Here is a 19,269-nt window from a genome sequence, read left to right on the forward strand (position 1 = left end):
ATTGTAAGTCTTGTGAAGGTTTATATGTCCTGATCTGACAGGATGGTTATTACACATGTAAGTCATGTGAAGGTTTCCATGTCCTGATCTGACAGGATGGTTATTACAAATGTAAGTCATGTGAAGGTTTATATGTCCTGATCTGACAGGATGGTTATTACACATGTAAGTCATGTGAAGGTTTATATGTCCTGATCTGACAGGGTGGTTATTACACATGTAAGTCGTGTGAAGGTTTATATGTCCTGATCTGAAAGGATGGTTATTACAAATGTAAGTCATGTGAAGGTTTATATGTCCTGATCTGACAGGATGGTTATTACAAATGTAAGTCATGTGAAGGTTTATATGTCCTGATCTGACAGGATGGTTATTACAAATATAGTCATGTGAAGGTTTATATGTGCTGATCTGACAGGATGGTTATTACAAATGTAAGTCATATGAAGGTTTATATGTCCTGATCTGACAGGGTGGTTATTACAAATGTAAGTCATATGAAGGTTTATATGTCCTGATCTGACAGGATGGTTATTACAAACGTAAGTCATGTGAACTTTTATGTGTCCAGATTTGACAAGATGGTTATTACACATGTAAGTCATGTGAAGGTTTATATGTCCTGATATGACAGGGTGGTTATTATACATGTAAGTCATGTGAAGGTTTGTATGTACTGATCTGACAGGATGGTTATTACACATGTGAGTCGTGTGAAGGTTTATATGTGCTGATCTGACAGTATGGTTATTACAAATGTAAGTCATGTGAAGGTTTATATTTCCTGATCTGACAGGATGGTTATTGCAAATGTAAGTCATGTGAAGGTTTATATGTCCTGATCTGACAGGATGGTTATTACAAATGTAAGTCATGTGAACGTTTATATGTCCTGATCTGACAGGATGTTTATTACATTGTAAGTCGTGTGAGGTTTATATGTGCTGATCTGACAGGATGGTCATTACAAATGTAGTAATGTGAAGGTTTCTATGTCCTGATCTGACAGGATGGTTATTAAAAATGTTAGTCATGTGAAGGTTTATATGTCCTGATCTGACAGGATGGTTATTACACATTTAAGTCATGTGAAGGTTTATATGTCCTGATCTGACAGGATGGTCATTACAAATGTAAGTCATGTGAAGGTTTATATTTCCTGATCTGACAGGATGGTTATTGCAAATGTAGTAATGAGAAGGTTTATATGTCCTGATCTGACAGGATGGTTATTACAAATGCAAGTCATGTGAAGTTTTATATGTCCTGATCTGACAGGGTGGTTATTACACATGTAAGTCATGTGAAGGTTTATATGTCCTGATCTGACAGGATTGTTATTACAAATGTAAGTCATGTGAAGGTTTATGTGTCCTGATCTGACAGGGTGGTTATTACATTTTAAGTCGTGTGAGGTTTATATGTCCTGATCTGACAGGATGGTTATTACAAATGTAGTAATGTGAAGGTTTATATGTCCTGATCTGACAAGATGGTTATTAAAAATGTTAGTCATGTGAAGGTTTATATGTCCTGATCTGACAGGATGGTTATTACACATGTAAGTCGTGTGAAGGTTTGTATGTCCTGATCTGACAGGATGGTTATTGCAAATGTAGTAATGTGAAGGTTTATATGTCCTGATCTCACAGGATGGTTATTACACATGTAAGTTATGTGAAGGTTTGTATGTCCTGATCTGACAGGATGGTTATTCCAAATGTAAGTCATGTGAAGGTTTATATTTCCTGATCTGACATGATGGTTATTACAAATGTAAGTCATGTGAAGGTTTATATTTCCTGATCTGACTGGATGGTTATTGCAAATGTAGGAATGTGAAGGTTTATATGTCCTGATCTGACAGGATGGTTATTACAAATGTAAGTCATTTGAAGGTTTATATGTCCTGATCTGACAGGATGGTTATTACATTGTAAGTCGTGTGAAGGTTAATATGTCCTGATCTGACAGGATGGTTATTACAAATGTAAGTCATGTGAAATTTTATGTGTCCTGATCTGACAAGATGGTTATTACAAATGTAAGTCATGTGAAGGTTTATATGCCCTGATATGACAGGGTGGTTATTATACATGTAAGTCATGTGAAGGTTTGTATGTACTGATCTGACAGGATGGTTATTACACATGTAAGTTTTGTGAAGGTTTATATGTCCTGATCTGACAGGATGGTTATTACAAATGTAAGTCATGTGAAGGTTTATATTTCCTGATCTGACTGGATGGTTATTGCAAATGTAGTAATGTGAAGGTTTATATGTCCTGATCTGACAGGATGGTTATTACAAATGTAAGTCATTTGAAGGTTTATATGTCCTGATCTGACAGGATGGTTATTACATTGTAAGTCTTGTGAAGGTTTATATGTCCTGATCTGACAGGATGGTTATTACACATATAAGTCGTGTGAAGGTTTCCATGTCCTGATCTGACAGGATGGTTATTACAAATGTAAGTCATGTGAAGGTTTATATGTCCTGATCTGACAGGATGGTTATTACACATGTAAGTCGTGTGAAGGTTTATATGTCCTGATCTGACAGGATGGTTATTACACATGTAAGTCATGTGAAGGTTTATATGTCCTGATCTGACAGGATGGTTATTACACATGTAGTAATGTGAAGGTTTATATGTCCTGATCTGACAGGATGGTTATTACAAATGTAAGTCATGTGAATTTTTATATGTCCTTATATGACAGTGTTGTTATTACACATGTAAGTCATGTGAAGGTTTGTATGTCCTGATCTGACAGGGTGGTTATTACACATGTCAGTCATGTGAAGGTTTGTATGTCCTGATCTGACAGGATGGTTATGACACATGTAAGTCGTGTGAAGGTTTGTATGTCCTGATCTAACAGGATGGTCATTACACATGTAAGTCGTGTGAAGGTTTATATGTCCTGATCTGACAGGATGGTTATTGCAAATGTAGTCATGTGAAGGTTTATATGTCCTGATCTGACAGGATGGTTATTACAAATGTAAGTCATGTGAAGGTTTATATGTCCTGATCTGACAGGATGGTTATTACAAATATAGTAATGTGAAGGTTTATATGTCCTGATCTGACAGGATGGTTATTACAAATGTAAGTCATATGAAGGTTTATATGTCCTGATCTGACAGGGTGGTTATTACACATGTAAGTCGTGTGAACGTTTATATGTCCTGATCTGACAGGATGGTTATTACAAATGTAAGTCATGTGAACTTTTATGTGTCCTGATCTGACGAGATGGTTATTCCAAATGTAAGTCATGTGAAGGTTTATATGTCTTGATCTGACAGGATGGTTATTACATTGTAAGTCGTGTGAAGGTTTATATGTCCTGATCTGACAGGATGGTTATTACACATGTAAGTCATGTGTAGGTTTATATGTCCTGATCTGACAGGATGGTTATTACACATGTAGTAATGTGAAGGTTTATATGTCCTGATCTGACAGGATGGTTATTACAAATGTAAGTCATGTGAAGTTTTATATGTCCTTATCTGACAGTGTTGTTATTACACATGTAAGTCATGTGAAGGTTTATATTTCCTGATCTGACAGGATGGTTATTACACATGTAAGTCGTGTGAATGTTTATATGTCCTGATCTGACAGGATGGTTATTACAATTGTAAGTCATGTGAAGGTTTATATTTCCTGATCTGACAGGATGGTTATTACAAATGTAGTAATGTGAAGGTTTATATGTCCTGATCTGACAGGATGCTTATTACAAATGTTAGTCATGTGAAGGTTTATATTTCCTGATCTGACAAGATGGTCATTACACATGTAAGGCATGTGAAGGTTTATATGTTCTGATCTGACAGGGTGGTTATTACACATGTAAGTCATGTGAAGGTTTATATGTCCTGATCTGACAGGATGGTTATTACAAATGTAAGTTATGTGAAGGTTTATATGTCCTGATCTGACAGGATGGTTATTACAAATATAGTCATGTGAAGGTTTATATGTCCTGATCTGACAGGATGGTTATTACAAATGTAAGTCATGTGAAGGTTTATATGTCCTGATCTGACAGGGTGGTTATTACATATGTAAGTCGTGTGAAGGTTTATATGTCCTGATCTGACAGGATGGTTATTACAAATGTAAGTCATGTGAAGGTTTATATGTCCTGATCTGACAGGATGGTTATTACAAATGTAAGTCATGTGAAGGTTTATATGTCCTGATCTGACAGGATGGTTATTACAAATATAGTCATGTGAAGGTTTATATGTCCTGATCTGACAGGATTGTTATTACAAATGTAAGTCATATGAAGGTTTATATGTCCTTCTCTGACAGGGTGGTTATTACACATGTAAGTCGTGTGAAGGTTTATATGTCCTGATCTGACAGGATGGTTATTACAAACGTAAGTCATGTGAACTTTTATGTGTCCTGATCTGACAAGATGGTTATTACACATGTAAGTCATGTGAAGGTTTATATGTCCTGATATGACAGGGTGGTTATTATACATGTAAGTCATGTGAAGGTTTGTATGTACTGATCTGACAGGATGGTTATTACACATGTAAGTCATGTGAAGGTTTATATGTCCTGATCTGACAGGATGGTTATTACAAATGTAAGTCATGTGAAGGTTTGTATGTACTGATCTGACAGGATGGTTAGTGCAAATGTAAGTCATGTGAAGGTTTATATGTCCTGATCTGACAGGATGGTTATTACAAATGTAAGTCATATGAAGGTTTATATTTCCTGATCTGACAGGATGGTTATTGCAAATGTAAGTCATGTGAAGGTTTATATGTCCTGATCTGACAGGATGGTTATTACAAATGTAAGTCATGTGAAGGTTTATATGTCCTGATCTGACAGGATGTTTATTACATTGTAAGTCGTGTGAGGTTTATATGTGCTGATCTGACAGGATGGTTATTACAAATGTAGTAATGTGAAGGTTTCTATGTCCTGATCTGACAGGATGGTTATTAAAAATGTTAGTCATGTGAAGGTTTATATGTCCTGATCTGACAGGATGGTTATTACACATGTAAGTCATGTGAAGGTTTATATGTCCTGATCTGACAAGATGGTCATTACAAATGTAAGTCATGTGAAGGTTTATATTTCCTGATCTGACAGGATGGTTATTGCAAATGTAGTAATGAGAAGGTTTATATGTCCTGATCTGACAGGATGGTTATTACAAATGCAAGTCATGTGAAGTTTTATATGTCCTGATCTGACAGGGTGGTTATTACACATGTAAGTCATGTGAAGGTTTATATGTCCTGATCTGACAGGATTGTTATTACAAATGTAAGTCATGTGAAGGTTTATGTGTCCTGATCTGACAGGGTGGTTATTACATGTTAAGTCGTGTGAGGTTTATATGTCCTGATCTGACAGGATGGTTATTACAAATGTAGTAATGTGAAGGTTTATATGTCCTGATCTGACAGGATGGTTATTAAAAATGTTAGTCATGTGAAGGTTTATATGTCCTGATCTGACAGGATGGTTATTACACATGTAAGTCGTGTGAAGGTTTGTATGTCCTGATCTGACAGGATGGTTATTGCAAATGTAGTAATGTGAAGGTTTATATGTCCTGATCTCACAGGATGGTTATTACACATGTAAGTTATGTGAAGGTTTGTATGTCCTGATCTGACAGGATGGTTATTCCAAATGTAAGTCATGTGAAGGTTTATATTTCCTGATCTGACAGGATGGTTATTACAAATATAAGTCATGTGAAGGTTTATATTTCCTGATCTGACTGGATGGTTATTGCAAATGTAGTAATGTGAAGGTTTATATGTCCTGATCTGACAGGATGGTTATTACAAATGTAAGTCATTTGAAGGTTTATATGTCCTGATCTGACAGGATGGTTATTACATTGTAAGTCGTGTGAAGGTTTATATGTCCTGATCTGACAGGATGGTTATTGCAAATGTAAGTCATGTGAAGGTTTATATGTCCTGATCTGACAGGATGGTTATTACAAATGTAAGTCATGTGAAGGTTTATATGTCCTGATCTGACAGGAGGTTTATTACATTGTAAGTCGTGTGAGGTTTATATGTGCTGATCTGACAGGATGGTTATTACAAATGTAGTAATGTGAAGGTTTCTATGTCCTGATCTGACAGGATGGTTATTAAAAATGTTAGTCATGTGAAGGTTTATATGTCCTGATCTGACAGGATGGTTATTACACATGTAAGTCATGTGAAGGTTTATATGTCCTGATCTGACAGGATGGTCATTACAAATGTAAGTCATGTGAAGGTTTATATTTCCTGATCTGACAGGATGGTTATTGCAAATGTAGTAATGAGAAGGTTTATATGTCCTGATCTGACAGGATGGTTATTACAAATGCAAGTCATGTGAAGTTTTATATGTCCTGATCTGACAGGGTGGTTATTACACATGTAAGTCATGTGAAGGTTTATATGTCCTGATCTGACAGGATTGTTATTACAAATGTAAGTCATGTGAAGGTTTATGTGTCCTGATCTGACAGGGTGGTTATTACATGTTAAGTCGTGTGAGGTTTATATGTCCTGATCTGACAGGATGGTTATTACAAATGTAGTAATGTGAAGGTTTATATGTCCTGATCTGACAGGATGGTTATTAAAAATGTTAGTCATGTGAAGGTTTATATGTCCTGATCTGACAGGATGGTTATTACACATGTAAGTCGTGTGAAGGTTTGTATGTCCTGATCTGACAGGATGGTTATTGCAAATGTAGTAATGTGAAGGTTTATATGTCCTGATCTCACAGGATGGTTATTACACATGTAAGTTATGTGAAGGTTTGTATGTCCTGATCTGACAGGATGGTTATTCCAAATGTAAGTCATGTGAAGGTTTATATTTCCTGATCTGACAGGATGGTTATTACAAATATAAGTCATGTGAAGGTTTATATTTCCTGATCTGACTGGATGGTTATTGCAAATGTAGTAATGTGAAGGTTTATATGTCCTGATCTGACAGGATGGTTATTACAAATGTAAGTCATTTGAAGGTTTATATGTCCTGATCTGACAGGATGGTTATTACATTGTAAGTCGTGTGAAGGTTTATATGTCCTGATCTGACAGGATGGTTATTACAAATGTAAGTCATGTGAAATTTTATGTGTCCTGATCTGACAAGATGGTTATTACAAATGTAAGTCATGTGAAGGTCTATATGTCCTTATATGACAGGGTGGTTATTATACATGTAAGTCATGTGAAGGTTTGTATGTACTGATCTGACAGGATGGTTATTACACATGTAAGTCGTGTGAAGGTTTATATTCCCTGATCTGACAGGATGGTTATTACAAATGTAAGTGATGTGAAGGTTTATATTTCCTGATCTGACTGGATGGTTATTGCAAATGTAGTAATGTGAAGGTTTATATGTCCTGATCTGACAGGATGGTTATTACAAATGTAAGTCATTTGAAGGTTTATATATCCTGATCTGACAGGATGGTTATTACATTGTAAGTCGTGTGAAGGTTTATATGTCCTGATCTGACAGGATGGTTATTACACATGTAAGTCATGTGAAGGTTTCCATGTCCTGATCTGACAGGATGGTTATTACAAATGTAAGTCATGTGAAGGTTTATATGTCCTGATCTGACAGGATGGTTATTACACATGTAAGTCGTGTGAAGGTTTATATGTCCTGATCTGACACGATGGTTATTACACATGTAAGTCATTTGAAGCTTTATATGTCCTGATCTGACAGGATGGTTATTACACATGTAGTAATGTGAAGGTTTATATGTCCTGATCTGACAGGATGGTTATTACAAATGTAAGTCATGTGAAGTTTTATATGTCCTTATCTGACAGGATGGTTATTACAAATGTAGTAATGTGAAGGTTTCTATGTCCTGATCTGACAGGATGGTTATTAAAAATGTTAGTCATGTGAAGGTTTATATGTTCTGATCTGACAGGATGGATATTACACATTTAAGTCATGTGAAGGTTTATATGTCCTGATCTGACAGGATGGTCATTACAAATGTAAGTCATGTGAAGGTTTATATTTCCTGATCTGACAGGATGGTTATTGCAAATGTAGTAATGAGAAGGTTTATATGTCCTGATCTGACAGGATGGTTATTACAAATGCAAGTCATGTGAAGTTTTATATGTCCTGATCTGACAGGGTGGTTATTACACATGTAAGTCATGTGAAGGTTTATATGTCCTGATCTGACAGGATTGTTATTACAAATGTAAGTCATGTGAAGGTTTATGTGTCCTGATCTGACAGGGTGGGTATTACATTTTAAGTCGTGTGAGGTTTATATGTCCTGATCTGACAGGATGGTTATTACAAATGTAGTAATGTGAAGGTTTATATGTCCTGATCTGACAGGATGGTTATTAAAAATGTTAGTCATGTGAAGGTTTATATGTCCTGATCTGACAGGATGGTTATTACACATGTAAGTCGTGTGAAGGTTTGTATGTCCTGATCTGACAGGATGGTTATTGCAAATGTAGTAATGTGAAGGTTTATATGTCCTGATCTCACAGGATGGTTATTACACATGTAAGTTATGTGAAGGTTTGTATGTCCTGATCTGACAGGATGGTTATTCCAAATGTAAGTCATGTGAAGGTTTATATTTCCTGATCTGACAGGATGTTTATTGCAAATGTAGTAATGTGAAGGTTTATATGTCCTGATCTGACAGGATGGTTATTACATTGTAAGTCGTGTGAAGGTTTATATGTCCTGATCTGACAGGATGGTTATTACAAATGTAAGTCATGTGAAATTTTATGTGTCCTGATCTGACAAGATGGTTATTACAAATGTAAGTCATGTGAAGGTTTATATGTCCTGATATGACAGGGTGGTTATTATACATGTAAGTCATGTGAAGGTTTGTATGTACTGATCTGACATGATGGTTATTACACATGTAAGTCGTGTGAAGGTTTATATGTCCTGATCTGACAGGATGGTTATTACAAATGTAAGTGATGTGAAGGTTTATATTTCCTGATCTGACTGGATGGTTATTGCAAATGTAGTAATGTGAAGGTTTATATGTCCTGATCTGACAGGATGGTTATTACAAATGTAAGTCATTTGAAGGTTTATATGTCCTGATCTGACAGGATGGTTATTACATTGTAAGTCGTGTGAAGGTTTATATGTCCTGATCTGACAGGGTGGTTATTACACATGTAAGTCATGTGAAGGTTTGTATGTCCTGATCTTACAGGATGGTTATGACACATGTAAGTCGTGTGAAGGTTTGTATGACCTGATCTGACAGGATGGTTATTACACATGTAAGTCGTGTGAAGGTTTATATGTCCTGATCTGACAGGATGGTTATTACACATGTAAGTCATTTGAAGGTTTATATGTCCTGATCTGACAGGATGGTTATTACACATGTAGTAATGTGAAGGTTTATATGTCCTGATGTGACAGGATGGTTATTACAGATGTAAGTCATGAGAAGTTTTATATGTCCCTATATGACAGTGTTGTTATTACACATGTAAGTCATGTGAAGGTTTGTATGTCCTGATCTGACAGGGTGGTTATTACACATGTAAGTCATGTGAAGGTTTGTATGTCCTGATCTGACAGGATGGTTATGACACATGTAAGTCGTGTGAAGGTTTGTATGTCCTGATCTGACAGGATGGTCATTACACATATAAGTCGTGTGAAGGTTTACATGTCCTGATCTGACAGGATGGTTATTGCAAATGTAGTCATGTGAAGGTTTATATGTCCTGATCTGACAGGATGGTTATTACAAATGTAAGTCATGTGAAGGATTATATGTCCTGATCTGACAGGATGATTATTGCAAATATAGTCATGTGAAGGTTTATATGTCCTGATCTGACAGGATGGTTATTACAAATGTAAGTCATATGAAGGTTTATATGTCCTGATCTGACAGGGTGGTTATTACACATGTAAGTCGTGTGAAGGTTTATATGTCCTGATCTGACAGGATGGTTATTACAAATGTAAGTCATGTGAACTTTTATGTGTCCTGATCTGACGAGATGGTTATTACAAATGTAAGTCATGTGAAGGTTTATATGTCCTGATCTGAAATGATGGTTATTACATTGTAAGTCGTGTGAAGGTTTATATGTCCTGATCTGACAGGATGGTTATTACACATGTAAGTCATGTGTAGGTTTATATGTCCTGATCTGACAGGATGGTTATTACACATGTAGTAATGTGAAGGTTTATATATCCTGATCTGACAGGATGGTTATTACAAATGTAAGTCATGTGAAGTTTTATATGTCCTTATCTGACAGTGTTGTTATTACACATGTAAGTCATGTGAAGGTTTATATTTCCTGATCTGACAGGATGGTTATTACACATGTAAGTCGTGTGAAGGTTTATATGTCCTGATCTGACAGGATGGTTATTACACATGTAAGTCGTGTGAAGGTTTATATGTCCTGATCTGACAGGGTGGTTATTACACATGTAAGTCGTGTGAAGATTTATATGTCCTGATCTGACAGGATGGTTATTACAAATGTAAGTCATGTGAACTTTTATGTGTCCCTGATCTGACGAGATGGTTATTACAAATGTAAGTCATGTGAAGGTTTATATGTCCTGATCTGACAGTGTTGTTATTTCACATGTAAGTCATGTGAAGGTTTATATTTCCTGATCTGACAGGATGGTTATTACATTGTAAGTCGTGTGAAGGTTTATATGTCCTGATCTGACAGGATGGTTATTACACATGTAAGTCATATGAAGGTTTATATGTCCTTATCTGACAGGATGGTTATTACACATGTAGTAATGTGAAGGTTTATATGTCCTGATCTGACAGGATGGTTATTACAAATGTAAGTCATGTGAAGTTTTATATGTCCTTATCTGACAGTGTTGTTATTACACATGTAAGTCATGTGAAGGTTTATATTTCCTGATCTGACAGGATGGTTATTACACATGTAAGTCGTGTGAAGGTTTATATGTCCTGATCTGACAGGATGGTTATTACACATGTAAGTCATGTGAAGGTTTATATGTCCTGATCTGACAGGATGGTTATTACAAATGTAAGTCATTTGAAGGTTTATATGTCCTGATTTGACAGGATGGTTATTACATTGTAAGTCGTGTGAAGGTTTATATGTCCTGATCTGACAGGATGGTTATTACACATGTAAGTCATGTGAAGGTTTCCATGTCCTGATCTGACAGGATGGTTATTACAAATGTAAATCATGTGAAGGTTTATATGTCCTGATCTGACAGGATGGTTATTACACATGTAAGTCGTGTGAAGGTTTATATGTCCTGATCTGACAGGATGATTATTACACATGTAAGTCATTTGAAGGTTTATATGTCCTGATCTGACAGGATGGTTATTACACATGTAGTAATGTGAAGGTTTATATGTCCTGATCTGACAGGATGGTTATTACAAATGTAAGTCATGTGAAGTTTTATATGTCCTTATCTGACAGTGTTGTTATTACACATGTAAGTCATGTGAAGGTTTCTATGTCCTTATCTGACAGTGTTGTTATTACACATGTAAGTCATGTGAAGGTTTGTATGTCCTGATCTGACAGGGTGGTTATTACACATGTAAGTCATGTGAAGGTTTGTATGTCCTGATCTGACAGGATGGTTATGACACATGTAAGTCGTGTGAATGTTTGTATGTCCTGATCTGACAGGATGGTCATTACACATGTAAGTCGTGTGAAGGTTTATATGTCCTGATCTGACAGGATGGTTATTGCAAATGTAGTCATGTGAAGGTTTATATGTCCTGATCTGACAGGATGGTTATTACAAATGTAAGTCATGTCAAGGTTTATATGTCCTGATCTGACAGGATGGTTATTACAAATATAGTCATGTGAAGGTTTATATGTCCTGATCTGACAGGATGGTTATTACAAATGTAAGTCATATGAAGGTTTATATGTCCTGATCTGACAGGATGGTTATTACAAATGTAAGTCATATGAAGGTTTATATGTCCTGATCTGACAGGGTGGTTATTACACATGTAAGTCGTGTGAAGGTTTATATGTCCTGATCTGACAGGATGGTTATTACAAATGTAAGTCATGTGAACTTTTATGTGTCCTGATCTGACGAGATGGTTATTACAAATGTAAGTCATGTGAAGGTTTATATGTCCTGATCTGAAATGATGGTTATTACATTGTAAGTCGTGTGAAGGTTTATATGTCCTGATCTGACAGGATGGTTATTACACATGTAAGTCATGTGTAGGTTTATATGTCCTGATCTGACAGGATGGTTATTACACATGTAGTAATGTGAAGGTTTATATATCCTGATCTGACAGGATGGTTATTACAAATGTAAGTCATGTGAAGTTTTATATGTCCTTATCTGACAGTGTTGTTATTACACATGTAAGTCATGTGAAGGTTTATATTTCCTGATCTGACAGGATGGTTATTACACATGTAAGTCGTGTGAAGGTTTATATGTCCTGATCTGACAGGATGGTTATTACACATGTAAGTCGTGTGAAGGTTTATATGTCCTGATCTGACAGGGTGGTTATTACACATGTAAGTCGTGTGAAGATTTATATGTCCTGATCTCACAGGATGGTTATTACAAATGTAAGTCATGTGAACTTTTATGTGTCCCTGATCTGACGAGATGGTTATTACAAATGTAAGTCATGTGAAGGTTTATATGTCCTGATCTGACAGTGTTGTTATTTCACATGTAAGTCATGTGAAGGTTTATATTTCCTGATCTGACAGGATGGTTATTACATTGTAAGTCGTGTGAAGGTTTATATGTCCTGATCTGACAGGATGGTTATTACACATGTAAGTCATATGAAGGTTTATATGTCCTTATCTGACAGGATGGTTATTACACATGTAGTAATGTGAAGGTTTATATGTCCTGATCTGACAGGATGGTTATTACAAATGTAAGTCATGTGAAGTTTTATATGTCCTTATCTGACAGTGTTGTTATTACACATGTAAGTCATGTGAAGGTTTATATTTCCTGATCTGACAGGATGGTTATTACACATGTAAGTCGTGTGAAGGTTTATATGTCCTGATCTGACAGGATGGTTATTACACATGTAAGTCATGTGAAGGTTTATATGTCCTGATCTGACAGGATGGTTATTACAAATGTAAGTCATTTGAAGGTTTATATGTCCTGATCTGACAGGATGGTTATTACATTGTAAGTCGTGTGAAGGTTTATATGTCCTGATCTGACAGGATGGTTATTACACATGTAAGTCATGTGAAGGTTTCCATGTCCTGATCTGACAGGATGGTTATTACAAATGTAAATCATGTGAAGGTTTATATGTCCTGATCTGACAGGATGGTTATTACACATGTAAGTCGTGTGAAGGTTTATATGTCCTGATCTGACAGGATGATTATTACACATGTAAGTCATTTGAAGGTTTATATGTCCTGATCTGACAGGATGGTTATTACACATGTAGTAATGTGAAGGTTTATATGTCCTGATCTGACAGGATGGTTATTACAAATGTAAGTCATGTGAAGTTTTATATGTCCTTATCTGACAGTGTTGTTATTACACATGTAAGTCATGTGAAGTTTTATATGTCCTTATCTGACAGTGTTGTTATTACACATGTAAGTCATGTGAAGGTTTGTATGTCCTGATCTGACAGGGTGGTTATTACACATGTAAGTCATGTGAAGGTTTGTATGTCCTGATCTGACAGGATGGTTATGACACATGTAAGTCGTGTGAATGTTTGTATGTCCTGATCTGACAGGATGGTCATTACACATGTAAGTCGTGTGAAGGTTTATATGTCCTGATCTGACAGGATGGTTATTGCAAATGTAGTCATGTGAAGGTTTATATGTCCTGATCTGACAGGATGGTTATTACAAATGTAAGTCATGTCAAGGTTTATATGTCCTGATCTGACAGGATGGTTATTACAAATATAGTCATGTGAAGGTTTATATGTCCTGATCTGACAGGATGGTTATTACAAATGTAAGTCATATGAAGGTTTATATGTCCTGATCTGACAGGGTGGTTATTACACATGTAAGTCGTGTGAAGGTTTATATGTCCTGATCTGACAGGATGGTTATTACAAATGTAAGTCATGTGAACTTTTATGTGTCCTGATCTGACGAGATGGTTATTACAAATGTAAGTCATGTGAAGGTTTATATGTCCTGATCTGAAAGGATGGTTATTACATTGTAAGTCGTGTGAAGGTTTATATGTCCTGATCTGACAGGATGGTTATTACAAATATAGTCATGTGAAGGTTTATATGTCCTGATCTGACAGGAAGGTTATTACAAATGTAAGTCATATGAAGGTTTATATGTCCTGATCTGACAGGGTGGTTATTACACATGTAAGTCGTGTGAAGGTTTATATGTCCTGATCTGACAGGATGGTTATTACAAATGTAAGTCATGTGAACTTTTATGTGTCCTGATCTGACGAGATGGTTATTACAAATGTAAGTCATGTGAAGGTTTATATGTCCTGATCTGAAAGGATGGTTATTACATTGTAAGTCGTGTGAAGATTTATATGTCCTGATCTGACAGGATGGTTATTACACATGTAAGTCATGTGTAGGTTTATATGTCCTGATCTGACAGGATGGTTATTACACATGTAGTAATGTGAAGGTTTATATATCCTGATCTGACAGGATGGTTATTACAAATGTAAGTCATGTGAAGTTTTATATGTCCTTATCTGACAGTGTTGTTATTACACATGTAAGTCATGTGAAGGTTTATATTTCCTGATCTGACAGGATGGTTATTACACATGTAAGTCGTGGGAAGGTTTATATGTCCTGATCTGACAGGATGGTTATTACACATGTAAGTCGTGTGAAGGTTTATATGTCCTGATCTGACAGGGTGGTTATTACACATGTAAGTCGTGTGAAGGTTTATATGTCCTGATCTGACAGGATGGTTATTACAAATGTAAGTCATGTGAACTTTTATGTGTCCCTGATCTGACGAGATGGTTATTACAAATGTAAGTCATGTGAAGGTTTATATGTCCTGATCTGACAGGATGGTTATTCCATTGTAAGTCGTGTGAAGGTTTATATGTCCTGATCTGACAGTGTTGTTATTTCACATGTAAGTCATGTGAAGGTTTATATTTCCTGATCTGACAGGATGGTTATTACATTGTAAGTCGTGTGAAGGTTTATATGTCCTGATCTGACAGGATGGTTATTACACATGTAAGTCATATGAAGGTTTATATGTCCTTATCTGACAGGATGGTTATTACACATGTAGTAATGTGAAGGTTTATATGTCCTGATCTGACAGGATGGTTATTACAAATGTAAGTCATGTGAAGTTTTATATGTGCTTATCTGACAGTGTTGTTATTACACATGTAAGTCATGTGAAGGTTTATATTTCCTGATCTGACAGGATGGTTATTACACATGTAAGTCGTGTGAAGGTTTATATGTCCTGATCTGACAGGATGGTTATTACACATGTAAGTCATGTGAAGGTTTATATGTCCTGATCTGACAGGATGGTTATTACAAATGTAAGTCATTTGAAGGTTTATATGTCCTGATCTGACAGGATGGTTATTACATTGTAAGTCGTGTGAAGGTTTATATGTCCTGATATGACAGGAAGGTTATTACACATGTAAGTCATGTGAAGGTTTCCATGTCCTGATCTGACAGGATGGTTATTACAAATGTAAGTCATGTGAAGGTTTATATGTCCTGATCTGACAGGATGGTTATTACACATGTAAGTCGTGTGAAGGTTTATATGTCCTGATCTGACAGGATGGTTATTACACATGTAAGTCATTTGAAGGTTTATATGTCCTGATCTGACAGGATGGTTATTACACAGGTAGTAATGTGAAGGTTTATATGTCCTGATCTGACAGGATGGTTATTACAAATGTAAGTCATGTGAAGGTTTATATGTCCTGATCTGACAGGATGGTTATTACAAATGTAAGTCATGTGAAGTTTTATATGTCCTTATCTGACAGTGTTGTTATTACACATGTAAGTCGTGTGAAGGTTTGTATGTCCTGATCTGACAGGATGGTCATTACACATATAAGTCGTGTGAAGGTTTATATGTCCTGATCTGAGAGGATGGTTATTGCAAATGTAGTCATGTGAAGGTTTATATGTCCTGATCTGACAGGATGGTTATTACAAATGTAAGTCATGTGAAGGTTTATATGTCCTGATCTGACAGGATGGTTATTACAAATATAGTCATGTGAAGGTTTATATGTCCTGATCTGACAGGATGGTTATTACAAATGTAAGTCATATGAAGGTTTATATGTCCTGATCTGACAGGGTGGTTATTACACATGTAAGTCGTGTGAAGGATTATATGTCCTGATCTGACAGGATGGTTATTACAAATGTAAGTCATGTGAACTTTTATGTGTCCTGATCTGACGAGATGGTTATTACAAATGTAAGTCATGTGAAGGTTTATATGTCCTGATCTGAAAGGATGGTTATTACATTGTAAGTCGTGTGAAGGTTTATATGTCCTGATCTGACAGGATGGTTATTACACATGTAAGTCATGTGTAGGTTTATATGTCCTGATCTGACAGGATGGTTATTACACATGTAGTAATGTGAAGGTTTATATATCCTGATCTGACAGGATGGTTATTACAAATGTAAGTCATGTGAAGTTTTATATGTCCTTATCTGACAGTGTTGTTATTACACATGTAAGTCATGTGAAGGTTTATATTTCCTGAACTGACAGGATGGTTATTACACATGTAAGTCGTGTGAAGGTTTATATGTCCTGATCTGACAGGATGGTTATTACACATGTAAGTCGTGTGAAGGTTTATATGTCCTGATCTGACAGGGTGGTTATTACACATGTAAGTCGTGTGAAGGTTTATATGTCCTGATCTGACAGGATGGTTATTACAAATGTAAGTCATGTGAACTTTTATGTGTCCCTGATCTGACGAGATGGTTATTAGAAATGTAAGTCATGTGAAGGTTTATATGCCCTGATCTGACAGGATGGTTATTACATTGTAAGTCGTGTGAAGATTTATATGTCCTGATCTGACAGTGTTGTTATTTCACATGTAAGTCATGTGAAGGTTTATATTTCCTGATCTGACAGGATGGTTATTACATTGTAAGTCGTGTGAAGGTTTATATGTCCTGATCTGACAGGATGGTTATTACACATGTAAGTCATATGAAGGTTTATATGTCCTTATCTGACAGGATGGTTATTACACATGTAGTAATGTGAAGGTTTATATGTCCTGATCTGACAGGATGGTTATTACAAATGTAAGTCATGTGAAGTTTTATATGTCCTTATCTGACAGTGTTGTTATTACACATGTAAGTCATGTGAAGGTTTATATTTCCTGATCTGACAGGATGGTTATTACACATGTAAGTCGTGTGAAGGTTTATATGTCCTGATCTGACCGGATGGTTATTACACATGTTAGTCATGTGAAGGTTTGTATGTCCTGATTTGACAGGATGGTTTTTACACATGTAAGTCGTGTGAAGGTTTATATGTCCTGATCTGACAGGATGGTTATTACAAATATAGTCATGTGAAGGTTTATATGTCCTGATCTGACAGGATGGTTATTACAAATGTAAGTCATGTGAAGGTTTATATGTCCTGATCTGACAGGGTGGTTATTATACATGTAAGTCATGTGAAGGTTTGTATGTACTGATCTGACAGGATGGTTATTACACATGTAAGTCGTGTGAAGGTTTATATATCCTGATCTGACAGGATGGTTATTACAAATGTAAGTCATGTGAAGGTTTATATTTCCTGATCTGACAGGATGGTTATTGCAAATGTATGTCATGTGAAGGTTTATATGTCCTGATCTGACAGGATGGTTATTACAAATGTAAGTCGTATGAAGGTTTATATTTCCTGATCTGACAGGATGGTTATTGCAAATGTAAGTCATGTGAAGGTTTATATGTCCTGATCAGACAGGATGGTTATTACAAATGTAAGTCATGTGAAGGTTTATATGTCCTGATCTGACAGGATGGTTATTACATTGTAAGTCGTGTGAAGGTTTATATGTCCTGATCTGACAGGATGGTTATTACAAATGTAAGTCATGTGAAATTTTATGTGTCCTGATCTGACAAGATGGTTATTACAAATGTAAGTCATGTGAAGGTTTATATGTCCTTATATGACAGGGTGGTTATTATACATGTAAGTCATGTGAAGGTTTGTATGTAGTGATCTGACAGGATGGTTATTACACATGTAAGTCGTGTGAAGGTTTATATGTCCTGATCTGACAGGATGGTTATTACAAATGTAAGTGATGTGAAGGTTTATATTTCCTGATCTGACTGGATGGTTATTGCAAATGTAGTAATGTGAAGGTTTATATGTCCTGATCTGACAGGATGGTTATTACAAATGTAAGTCATTTGAAGGTTTATATGTCCTGATCTGACAGGATGGTTATTACATTGTAAGTCGTGTGAAGGTTTATATGTCCTGATCTGACAGGATGGTTATTACAGATGTAAGTCATGTGAAGGTTTCCATGTCCTGATCTGACAGGATGGTTATTACAAATTTAAGTCATGTGAAGGTTTATATGTCCTGATCTGACAGGATGGTTATTACACATGTAAGTCGTGTGAAGGTTTATATGTCCTGATCTGACAGGATGGTTATTACAAATATAGTCATGTGAAGGTTTATATGTCCTGATCTGACAGGATGGTTATTACAAATGTAAGTCATGTGAAGGTTTATATGTCCTGATCTGACAGGGTGGTTATTACATATGTAAGTCGTGTGAAGGTTTATATGTCCTGATCTGACAGGATGGTTATTACAAATGTAAGTCATGTGAAGGTTTATATGTCCTGATCTGACAGGATGGTTATTACAAATGTAAGTCATGTGAAGGTTTATATGTCCTGATCTGACAGGATGGTTATTACAAATATAGTCATGTGAAGGTTTATATGTCCTGATCTGACAGGATTGTTATTACAAATGTAAGTCATATGAAGGTTTATATGTCCTGATCTGACAGGATGGTTATTACACATGTAGTAATGTGAAGGTTTATATATCCTGATCTGACAGGATGGTTATTACAAATGTAAGTCATGTGAAGGTTTACATGTC

The sequence above is a fragment of the Lampris incognitus genome, chromosome 3 (genome assembly GCF_029633865.1).
Source record: "Lampris incognitus isolate fLamInc1 chromosome 3, fLamInc1.hap2, whole genome shotgun sequence".
NCBI classification, from domain to species: domain Eukaryota; kingdom Metazoa; phylum Chordata; class Actinopteri; order Lampriformes; family Lampridae; genus Lampris; species Lampris incognitus.